This window comes from Eulemur rufifrons, chromosome 8, assembly GCF_041146395.1.
Source record: "Eulemur rufifrons isolate Redbay chromosome 8, OSU_ERuf_1, whole genome shotgun sequence".
Classification (NCBI taxonomy): Eukaryota; Metazoa; Chordata; class Mammalia; order Primates; family Lemuridae; genus Eulemur; species Eulemur rufifrons.
This window is the reverse complement of record NC_090990.1, coordinates 52,371,608-52,384,848: the sequence shown is the minus strand read 5'-3', so window position 1 is coordinate 52,384,848 and position 13,241 is coordinate 52,371,608.

The window sequence follows — 13,241 nt, the reverse complement described above, 5'->3', positions numbered from 1 at the left end:
TACTTCTCATTCATAAAAGAAATATGGTAGTACAAAATAGGATTATAAAAGATTGTGGGCACTCAGATAAGCAATGGTTAGGAAGCAGAAATACATCATATTTTCTATATTAATCATGACTTAAAGAGATAATAAAGTCTTGAAACTAAGCAACTGAGTAATTGAGTAACAGAATAGAAATTGCTTTGAGTGAAAAAGCTAGTCATATCATTTTGGGTTTTAGACCATTAATCATGGAATATTCTTACTTATTGCTTTATATTAATTATTGAAGGTCTCCTGGTAATAAAAGCAACATAAATTTAGTTCTTTGTGATTCCTAATAGCCCCTTGATTTCAGAGTTGACAAATCTTCTTAGATTATAATGTTCTGTAAAATTGTTCACGCATATAGGAATCAAATGCTATCCAAGTGTATTATCTCTCTGTTGGATATTATCTCTCTGCTCCAAACCACCCACTCAACCACAAATACACATAAAGAAATTATAGGCATACAACCCATTATTTTCTTTCATATGACAGCCCTCCCTAGCTCTCTCTAAAGAGGCAGACAAGATTGGCTTTTGTGAAGAGCTCAGTATTGGAGTTCATGCCATGTTTCTTCACTCATTCCGTAACATTTATTGAATAGACACAATGCCAGCCACTTCTTTCATGGAAACTGCAGTCCAGTGGGTATATCTCAACACTAGACTTCATTGCACAACCACAACCTAAGCAAATTCAGATATTTTTCTTTAAGCACTCCACTTAGTAGAAGCCTATCTACCCATACATTTCGTAACACCCAGGTTCTCCATCAGAGAATCTAGGTCCTGAAGTGTGAAGTTCACTTGCGAATTACCTGAAGTAAATGACCATATCCCAAAGCCCTCTTGTCCATGAGCACAGAAATATTCAGTTCCACTATCACCCTATCACCCTTCAGTCATGCTCTTTCTCTCCTGAAGGCTTTGGACTCTGTAGCCTATTCTCCACTCTTTTTATTCATTCATCCACATTAGGTGGCCAAACAAGATTGTTTTTCTCTTACTATGCTATAGAAAAATATTGAGACACTAACTTGAGGGAATAAACTCAGAAATGAAACTTACAATGACAAGAGGAAGAAAAGAAAGCAAAAGATGTCTGAGAACAAGCTAGTAGAGACATTAAATTCATATATTCTATACTCCAAAGCTGTGGGGGTTTGTCTGGAAAAATGAGGATAAAATGAATGATGAAACTACCAAAAATGGGATTGATATTAACATTTCACAGAGGCAGAATGATCCATAGGAGATAAGAAATCTGGAAGATATTTGGAAATAGAAATGCAAGACAAACAAATAGATGAATGGATCTGCTGTCAGATGAGAAAACAGTGAAGGAAATCTGCAGATAGATGTCATTAAGAATTATAGGCCGGGAGTTGTGGGCCAGGCCTGTAATCCTAGCACTTTGGGAGGCGGAGGCAGAAGGATCATTTGAGGCCAGGTGTTTGAGACCAGCCTGAGCAAAAGCAAGACCCCATCTCTACAAAATAATAAAAATTAGCTGGGCATGGTGGTGGATGCCTGTCATCTCAGCTACTTGAGAGGCTGAGGCAAGAGGATCGCCAGAGCCCAGGTGTTTGAGGTTGCAATGAGCTATTATGATGCCACTGCACTCTAGCCCAGGCAACAGAGCAAGACCCTGTCTAAAAAAAAAAAAAAAAAAGAAAAGAAAAAAAAGAAGCATTATAATAAGCTTGGTTTAAGAGATGGTATACATATAAAATTATTTATTAGTAATTGTCAATGACACATGACAACATCAACTTTTCTCTATGATCAATCACTGTTTTTATTAATTTGTATATTGTCAGAATTGTATATTAATTAGGTCCTTGGCATTATTTAGAGACACAGTGTATAAAGTTTGCTGGGCACTCACTCTTTAGAACATATGAAATAACCTTGAAGGCGACCAAGAAAGCATCACTATAGGCTACACGTCTCAAGAGACCCCTTTCTGCAGAGTTTACTCTCAGGTCAAAGAGGGCTCCTATCATCTCTTCGCTTCCCTGATTCCTATTTGACTTTGCTTAGTATCCTGGCCTTCTTTGAGTTAAATGTCCCTCCTAGGTACTCCTGCAAATCTTGTATTTCTCTTATCACAGCAGCAATTAAACCTTATGTTACTGGCTTATATTTCCTGTTAGATTGTAACTTGGGAGTGAAGCTGTCTTTTGCCATCTAATATAGCCCCAGATCTAGCAAAATCTCCAGAACATAGTAGGCAGTCAATAAATACTTTCTGAAGCAATGAATGAATTCTTAGATAGGAGTGATGACTTATCAGAGAGTGAAGAATATCTAGTCTAAAAGAAATCTATTACTTCCTGATAGGTACTCCTGAAGAATCTCAAAGAGGATTAATTTCATGGCTCCTAGGAAATGTATTCCTATTAGAAGGTTAAGCTTCTAGGAATTAGGTATCCAACCTAATTATATTCCCATTATTCTGACAAAGGAAGGCAGATAAGTTAGACCCATTCCTCTCCAAGCCTGGTTCTTAGAGTCCAGCAGTTCATTTTATGTTGTCCATGACACAATGTTTCCTATACTTAGAATCCCTTCTAATGACTGCATTTCAATAAGACTAAAGTCTCTAATATGCAGATAAGATGGAATTATATTAAAGGTTCCTGAGCTTTAAAATACCAACTGCAATGCAATCCTGTTGCAATTGCTTGTACCTGTACCATATCCATTTTATAAAGAGACAACCTAGAAATAAATTAGTTTTGATCATTATTTGGTACATATGAACACTTTATTTTTCCCTTCTATTCCTTAATAGTAAACATATACCCTGAGTGTGGTTTCCTAATTTTAAATAATTTCATTTACATATGATTAAACAATGGTCTTTAGTCCTTGTAGCTAATTATTTATGAATTTCATTTTTAAATTTATTTTTCCAGTTATAAGAATAAACCTATCAAGTTTAGGGAAAAAGAAAGCAAGAATAGTAACAAAAAAAAATGTTACTTATTGCATTTTAAATTTTTAGAGAACAAATGCTACTGAAATGGTTGGGACTATTTGATTGATAAGATATTTTGAACTGTGGTGGTGGGATTTTTTTCCATTCTTTCATGCCCTTGCCCACAGGCAATCTGACAGTGGCTCGGTAACCACAGCTAAGGTGGCAATGGAGCCTAAATATCTAAGTGAGGGTAGCCTTCACCTTCAGTCAGAGAAGCTGTGGTTCAGACTGGGTAAGGCGACTCCTCTCTAACCTCTTCTGTCCCCTATCCCTTTGTTGCTTTGCACCAGATGTGGATAAAGTAACAGGAAATGTGTAGCAGGGTAGAGTAAATAAAGACCCAGCTTTTTGGCCAGAGCACTAAAAAGGGGGGGCCCAGGAAACAGTAAAGTTCAAAAAACAGTGCAGAGAGTGAGGAGTATGGGAAAGTAATATCATAAACTGTTTATGAATTCCTATGCAACACCCCTGCAGCTGCATATGTGTGCATATGACCCAAACTAGCATGCTGATGACTCTGAGAACTGAGCTATTATTTAGGCCACTGCCCAGATGCCACACTGGCTACTGTGAGTGATGCATATACAAGAAGGATCCTTTGAAAACAGAACTGACATTAAAACCACAACTTGCAGAAAGCAAGTTGAAATTTGTGGCCTGAATCCAACTTACCAATTGTTTGTTAAAACAAAACAAAACAAAACAAAACAATCAATATTTTTCATATGATTTAAATAAGACCCAGACTCATAATATTGAAAATACCCAGGATATAATCCAAAATTACTTGGCATATAATGAACCAGAAAAATCTCAACTCACCTGGGGAAAGACCATCAAAGATGTCAATGCTGAGATGACACAGATGGAATTATTTGCCAAAGACATTAAAGCAGCTATTATAAAAATGCTCTAACAAGTAAGGGCAAGGGATCTTGAAATAATGGAAACACAGAAAACATTGAAATAGATATATAAAGAAGAAAGTGGAAATTTTAGAATTGAAAAATGCAATAACACATCTAAAATCTTACTGGATGGGCCCAGTAGCAGAATAGAGATGACAAAAGAAAGATTAATGAACTTGAAGATAGAGAAATAGAGATTACAGTAGTCCCCTCTTACCTGTGGTTTCATTTATTATGGTTTCAGTTACCTGAGATCAATTAAGGTTTGAAAAATCAAATGGAAAATTCCAGAAATAAGTAATTCATAAGTTTAAATTGTGCACTGTTTTGAGTAGCTTGATGAAATTTCACTCCATTTCTCTCTGTCCCATCTAGGCCATGAATCATCCCTTTGTCCAGTGTATACAGACTGTATATACTACCCATCTGTTAATCAGTTACTAGCCATAATGGTTATCAGATCAACTATTATGGTATTGCAGTGCTTGTGTTCAAGTAGCCCTTATTTTACTTAATAATGGCCCCAAAGCATAAGGGTAGAGGTGCTGGCAATTCAGATGTGCCAAACGGAAGCCATAAAGTCCTTCCTTTAAATGAAAAGGAGAACATTCTCAATAAGGAAGAAAAAAGTAGTATGCTGAGGTTACTAAGGTCTATTGTAAGAATGAATCCTCTATCCATAAAACAGTGAAGGAAAATAAAATGTGTGCATAGTCTATATAAGGTTCAGTACTATTGGTGGTTTCAGGCCTCCATTAGGGGTCTTGAAATGTATCCTCTGTGGATAAGGAGGAACTGATATATATGATCTGATAAACAGAGAAAAAAGGATTGAAAAATTTAAATACAGCCTCAGGAACCTGTGGTGTAATAACAAAAGAACTAATATTTGTGCTTTAGTCCCAGAAAGAGACAAGAAATAATATGTTGATTTAAAAAAAAAATTGAGGAAATAATGGCTGAAAACTATCCAAATTTGGAAAAGACATAAAGCTACAGATTCAAAAAATTTAGCAAGCCTAAACAGAAAAATAACCAAAAAAACTATGCCCAGAGCCATCATAATCCAACTGCTGAAAACTATACACAAAGAAAATATCATGAAAGCAGCCAGAGAAAAATGATGTGTTACTTACAGGGAAACATTTATTCAAATGACTGCAGCTGTTTCATTGAGGACAGAAGGAAGTGGAACAACATTTATAAAGTGCTGAAAGAAAATAATTTTCAACCCAGAATTCCATATCCAGAGAAAATGTCTTTAAGGAATAAAGATGAAATATTCTCAGATGGAGGTAAATAAACTAAGAGAATTTGTTGCCAGCAGATATTTTCTAAAAGAATTGTTAAAGGAACTTCTTCTGACAGAAGTGAAATAATACTCAAAAGATGCCTGTAGCATCAAGAATGAGGGAAGAACAACAGAAATGGTGACTCTCTTGGTAAATATATTAATAATAGACACTTCTTGCCCTCTATAATTCTTTAAAATCTGTTTGATCTTTGAAAGCAAAAATGATAACATTCTCTGATGGGCTTTCAATGTATGTAGATATAATGCACAAGATAATGGCAACAGAAGAGGGGAGGATAAAGGGAACTGTGTGGTGGAAAGGCAACTGGCTGCTTCATGGAAGATAAACTATAGGAGACAAAAGTAGATGTGGGGACTGCAATCGCAATGTGCTGTCTACAAGAAAATGATTTTTAAAGGCAGAAACAAAAATGATCAGGGATAGATTGAGAGTTGTGTAAGGTGAAATCCTTTGCATATAAGCATCCTCATGATCAGACCCATGCTTATCTCTGCAACTTCATTTCTTCCTTTCTTTGCACTGTATCCCCTAGTCATATAAAAATTACTTACAATTTCACATATTAATATATTCCATACTTATATCCTCCTTGACTCTGCATATGTAGCTTCTTCTTATGAAATTTTATTTCTTCCTTTCACCAACCACCTGGATAATTACAATTCATTTGTCAAGATTAGCTCAGGCATTTCCTTTTCACATAGTTGGGAAAGTCAGATCTCCCAAAATTAGGTTTTAACCTTTCCTATGCATTCCACATATGGTTGTCATGGTGCTTAAGAAAATACATTCTCAGTTTACTTACTTCAATATTTAAATAATACATGAACTTATTGCTCAACATAAAATTTCAAACAATATAAAAAACTGTTATAGATACAAAGAATAAAAAATTTTACATGGAGTATGCATTTACTCCATGTAGCCTTCGCTTTCTCCAGGTTAGTGTGTGTTCATCCAGTTTTTGTACTATAAATCCTTTCTCTCATGTTTATATTCCAGTGGGTGAAAACAGATCATATAAAAATAAACATATGTTGATGCTGATAAGATCAGAGAAGAAAAATAAAGCAGGATAAGTGAAAGGACAAAGAGGGAGTAAGATTTATAATCATTCCAAAACAGTGTCCCTTGTGCCACACTCTGCCTTACATGTCATATTATCAACGCTCTGTGTGCAAAAACTGGAATATATTATTTAACTAGAATCTCCCTGATTATTGGTGAGTGCATATTTTCATATGTTAACTGACCATGCAACTGTCAGTTTACCTGATTATTCCACTCAACAGACCATAAGCTCTTTGCAGCCAATAATTGTATGTTTTATAACCCTGGATCCTAGCATTGTCCCTGGCATAAAGTAAGCTGAATAAATGACAATATAAGGAGAATTTTTTGTATGTATGTGTGTGTGCAAAAAACAAGAGTTCTCTTAAATCAATGCATCACAAGAACAATTTGAAAATAAACAAATTTAAAATCAATACAAATCAGTAAAAAAAAAATGCATTTAAAATTACCTCTAACATATTAACTTATTTAGTTATGGCTTGCTACCATTATTAGAATGATCTTAACTAATGTATTAAATTAAATGTCCAAAGGTAAAAGTACTTTTATGAACAATGTTTAATGACTCAGCAGAACAAAATCAAACCCAGAAAAATGAGAAAAATGTTTTTCAAAACACATCTTTAAAACTTAATTACAGTCACTGCTAAATAAATTATGTTCTGGCATTTAGTGAATTTATCATAAATTACTGGAACTGGAAGAATCTTAGACAAAAACTTTAACTCTTTTATTTTACAGATGAGAAAAATTAAGAAACGAAGAGTCAATATTCCTTCACTCCTTCCTACAGCAGTGCTCTTTATAGTACACTACCAAGCCTTTTATAGATACGATAAATTCTAAACTTATGAATGGATTGTGTTTTAAAATTCATTTATGAATCATTTGTGGCTAGAACTGAGAATTCATTTTTCCCCTAAAAATAATTCTTAAAATTTGGTTGAATTCCTAAATTGGTCCCCAAATAAAGGTGCTCTAAGGAATAGTCTTTAATTCAACAGTCCGCACAATGCGGAAGAATTAAAGTTAAGGAAGGGCTATTTTTATGTGTTGGTCCATGAACCCTTCAGGTTAAGTTCCACAAACATGTCACTAATGATTCTTCTTGTAGTTGAAAATGCAGGATGACTTTCTAATCAAGTATGACTGTGATTCTAGCACACTTTCCTGACTTTCATATTCCAACCTCATAAGAACTATATTTTGGGATTTTTTTTTTCCCTGTACTTATGGTATCTGGCAGATATTTTGTAGTTGCTAGCCATTCTCGGCTGTGTGCCTACCTGACTCCAAAATCTTTCTATAGGAGCTGGAAAGACTTTTATTAAATATGACAGATTCAACATACTCAGCTTAAGTCCAACCCACATTGACTATCCAGGGGAACTAAATATTTTTATTAGCTTAAGGGAATCCAGGTCTACCCCATAACTGAGAGTTAGTGTGAGTGTCTTCCTGAACTCATGGGCAATGTGTAAAAGGGGAGGAAGACCTAAGAAAAATCTAGGTATTATAAGGTAAATGAATGCTGTGTAATCAATCAATAAATGTCCACCACACTAAGAAAGAATGTTCCTTGTTCTATGAACTTCCTACCAGACAAAGCATCATTTCTAGACTTTGCAGCAGTCTTTTCTCAACAAAAATTTCACAAACTCTCCCCTCTTCTATAAATCCCCTTCTCCTAATGTCATTGTCATACCCTGAGTTTACCAGATTTCCCATGTACGCACTATAGTTAGAGTAGTAAAAGAATTTTTTCTGATTTGTGAATTAATAAAAATATATATGTACTTATACATACCTATGTCTTAGACCTGCATAACTGCACAGCTAAAGGCCATTTGCTTTTTAATAAATTATCTTTATTGAAAAACAAAAATCACATTAAACAAGGGTAAACCCAGACATTTGATAGTTCTATATTACAGTAGCATTTTTCATGTACACTGACTGAAATTCATTAATGAATTTTACTCCCTGCAGATATGGTCTGACTGAGCAAACTTAAAAGAGAATAAAGAATTGGCATTAGAGTTCAAAAAAAAGTAGAAGACTAAAAAATGACATATGATATGAAGAGTCCCTGCAGCCCTACAGCCTCCTCCCTAACTTCTACCTCTCTACCAGAAGAAACAAAAGACACAGGAAAAAAAAAAAGCAAAAGTAGACAGAACAAAGAAAGATGTAAGAGGAAACTACTTCATGTGAATGTTGCTATAGTGAAAAAACTAAAGCTCTGTGTTAACTGTGGAATATAATTTATAAAACTGCATTACTTTTATTATCACGCACTAAACACACACACAAATTAGAATTATTCAGAGGGAAGATCTCCAAGGGGACCTAAACATAATAATATTCAAGCATAGTAAAAACTCAACCAAAAGAAAATTAAAAAGTACTTAATTAAAATTTTTCCCACCAAATTTTTAATAACACATTTTTAAGCATTAAGAAGACATCAAAGGAAGTGATTTATTACAGAAAGATTTTCAACAATAATATTGAAACCAGTACTGTTTTGGTTAAACAGAAAATTCTGATTAGCTATATACACCCAAGTATATTTTTTTAAAATTTCAAATATAAACATGATATACGAGGGCTGTCCGGAGAGTATCCAGCCATTGTTCACATAACAGGAACTGTTTCCGCAACATCGAGGTAAACTGGTAGCCAAGGAGAGTGGACTGGGATGCACATGCATGAACAATGACTTCACTGTACTAGTCAGTGGGACATTAGACACCCATTGAGTGAGCATGTGTACTGTGTCGCCATCGCATTCAAAATGAGCGAGTAGAGAATGAATCTGTACCAAATTTTGTGTTAAGCTTGAACATTCCTCTGCAGGAACTATTCAGATGATTCAGAAGGCTTTCAAGGATGATGCAATGAGTGTTACTAAAATAAAAGTGTGGCACAAATGCTTCAAAAATGGTCGACAATCTGTTGTAAGTGATCCATGTTCTGGAAGGCCTGCAACAAGCAGAACACCTGAGAATGTTGAAGATGTACAAGTTAAGAGATGCTGGGGGAAGTGTGTGAGGTCCTAAGGTGCCTACTTTGAAGGGGACTGAGGTGTCATTGTCCTATGTACAATGTTTCTTATATCTTGTATTGTTTTCAATAAATGTCTCTATTTTTCCTATTACATGGCTGGATACTTTCCCGACAGATCTCGTATGGATGTGGGTATATAGATAGAGATATAGTTAGGATAGTTAAACAGTCTGTTTTCAGAGATTAGTTTAAATTCAAAAATGCAATATTTCCTTTGAAAAGATCTTAGATACTGGTATTAGTGTTTAAAAGTATTTTGAATTTCCTATCTCTGAAGACTTCTAAATGGGCTATGGTGTAGGCACAATCGAGCTTAAGTCAGTACACTGATGTGCTACCACAGAGAACTCCAAGGACAGTCCGGTAAAGATCTAACACAAAAGTTCAGTCCAGTGCTTTGGATCCATTTCTATCAGTACTTACAGTAACTCATGAGACCCCAACAGCCAAAATGGTGACGCAGATGGAGAGCAAGTATGCTTTTCAGGAACCCTTGGACAATGCAGGAGATAAACCTGTAGGAGAGCAAGTATGCTTTTCAAGAACCCTTGGACAATGCAGGAGATAAACCTGTAACAGTTGACTTCTTTGCCAGGTGGTGCAGGCCTTGCAAAATGATCCTTTTCTGAAAAGAATAGGTATTCCAACATGGTGTTACATGAAGTGAATATGAATGACTGTCAGAATGTTGCTTCAGAGTGTGAAGTCAAATGCATGACAACCTTCTAATTTTTAAAAAAAGGGACAAAAGGTGGGTGAGCCCACCTTATTTTCTGGAGCTAATAAGGAAAAGCTGGAAGCCACCATTAATGAATTAATCTAATCATATTTTCGAAAAACATAACCAGCCATTAGCTGTTTAAAATTTGTAGTTTTTTTATTTACAAAAAGTATGAAGTATGGAGACTCAAATGCCATCTGATTAAAAATGAGAATAAAATAAGATCTAATATACAATTATGTGAAAGCATTCACATAAACCACAAGCAGAGAGGTGGAATGTGATTCACCATCACCTTTTTATTGCTTTCCCATATATGAATGAGGTTTCTTAGAGTCATCATTTATCATAATTACATTGCAATTTTTATTATCATAGCTATCCTTAATCAGCCAAATTGCAAATTCCTGCTTCTCCTTCTTGTTTCCAATAAACCTTGGCTATGAAGCCTTTCCAATCTCTCCTGAACAGATGTGAGTCCTTCTTTCTCCTATGTTCCCACAGCACTTTGAAAATACCTCCATTATTGTACTTTTAATTGCTTGTTTGCATGACCATTTCCAAATTTTTAATCTCCTAAAGAAAAATATTTTATTATTTTGCCAAAGTAACTTCCACTTTGTTGGAGTTCAATATATACTTGTCAAATGAATGAATGATCAATCAAAACTCTGTTTCATCTGATGTGATAACAAGAATCTATTTAGAACTCAGGAAAATCAGTAAGAAAAAAATCGAACAACCCTATCAAAAAGTGGGCAAACAACATGACTAGAAATTTTTCAAAAGAAGATATAAGAATGGCTAACAAACATATGAAAAACGCTCAACATCTCTAATCATCAGGGAAATGCAAATCAAAACCACAATGAGATATCACTTAACTCCAGTGAGAATGGCCTTTATCAAAAAGTCCCAAAACAATACATGTTGGCGTGAATGTGGAGAGACAGGAACACTCATACACTGCTGGTGGGACTGCAAACTAGTGCAACCCCTGTGGAAAGCAACATGGAGATACCTTAAACAGATTCAAATAGACCTACCATTTGATCCAGCAATCCCATTATTGGGCATCTACCCAAAAGAACAAAAGTCATTCTATAAAAAAGACACCTGCACCCGAATGTTTATAGCAGCACAATTCACAATTGCAAAGATGTGGAAACAACCCAAATGCCCATCAATTCATGAGTGGATTAGTAAAATGTGGTATATGTATACCATGGAGTATTACTCAGCTATAAGAAATAACGGTGATATAGAATCTCTTTTGTTCTCCTGGAGTTGGAACCCATTCTATTAAGTGAAGGATCCCAAGAATGGAATAAGCACCACATGTACTCACCAGCAAATTGGTTTCCCTGATCATCACCTAAGTGCACATTTGGGAGTAACACCAATTGGGCATCGGACAGGGGGGAGGGGATGGGTGTATACCTACATGATGAGTGCAATGCCCACTGTCTGGGGAATGGACACGCTTGAAGCTCTGACTAGGGGGATGGGGGGGGCGCATGGGCAATATATATAACCTGAACTGTTGTACCCCTATAATAAGCTGAAATTAAAAAAAAGATGTCATTAATAGGTAATGAATAAATAAACTGTAGTACATTGTAAAAAAAAAACTCTGTTTCAAAGAGTAATTTTTCAATAAATTATATAATATAGAGTAAGAGTTAATATAGCAAGACAGCTTTTCTTTCACATTTTTCATTCCCACACTCCCTGTATTGCTATGGAAAAGGCCTTTCGTTGCCTTCTTCTTTTTTATTTTTTAACACAAAGGAGAATGTATTTCCTGCCCCAATCAAAGGCCAGCCTCTCCTCTTCCATTCCCTCTCAGTTTCTCACATAGTTTGTTCCCACAATTATCCCCTCACATGTACCACCAGTTATTCTCTTAAACCTAATTATTACCATCAGCTTACATGGGCTAGTACCTTTATCTTAAATTTTTTTAATATAAATAAAACAAATAAAAATAAACCCCTCTTGCCTTCATATCCTCTTCTAGCTACTTTCTCATGTCTCAGATCCCCTTCACAGCAAAACTTCTTGAACTTTATCATGGTATCTGCTTTAACTTCCTGACTCCCATTCTCTTGCCAAAGCACTGCAATTAACCTAATAATGCTCACCTGGACACCATAACCCAGGCCCTATAGCTTAACAATGATAACCAATCACTAATCAATGTTATATGTGTAAACAAATGAGAATTCTTTACAAACAACTTTGTATCAGCCCACTCCCTGTCTCCCTTTTTTGCCTTTAAAAATCCACTTGTAACTGCTGCCAATGGGAGTGTATATTTAGGGCAACTGGAATCAATGCTCCTGGGATACAATGCTCAAGGTAGGCCCAAATGAACTCTACTTTATTAATTTTGCCTTAGCTTCTTCCTTTTAGGTCAACAAAGAGAAATAGGCTGCAAAAGAAAAGAAAAAGGAAAATCCTAGGACAATGTGTCATAAAGCCAGACAAGAAAGGGTTAACACCATTTTGTAACATCAGTCACTCTACTACTTTTCCTTAACATAAATGGGAAATTGAGTTGATTGTTCCTGTTTACCAAGTGTTTTTTGAAAATTCCTACCCACTGGTCCTACTTAGAAAATAGATGTATTTCCATCTAAATTATCCAAGTGCCATAGTTAAGGAAAACTCCGCAGACCATTACACTACCCATCCCTAGAACATTTTTCCTTACCTCATTCTTGTAACTAAGTCCTATCCTCTCAAATTGCTGTTTAATTTCAAAATGGATTCTTCCACAGCTTCAAATCACTCAGGCAATCTCAGTCGGCTGTGCCAAGGGACTCTCAGCATCAAATAGTTTCAGACTGGGGACAGAGCATTTACTAAAAGTATGAAGTCTGAGCCAAGGGGTCCTGAGACACTGCGCAAGTTTCCTCAATGCTTGGAATTTATCTTAGTTTTTGTCATTTGAAAAATGGCGTTTGTTGCAGATTTACTTTCTAAGATCCCAGTAAAGTTTTAAGTGTATAATCACGATTTAAACATCACCAGGATTTTTACAAAGATAAGGTGGTAGGGAAGCAATCTGGTAAGCTTTACACCTTTTTCAAGCCCCACGTTGTATGTACTTAAGAAAATCTACTTAGGCTCCAT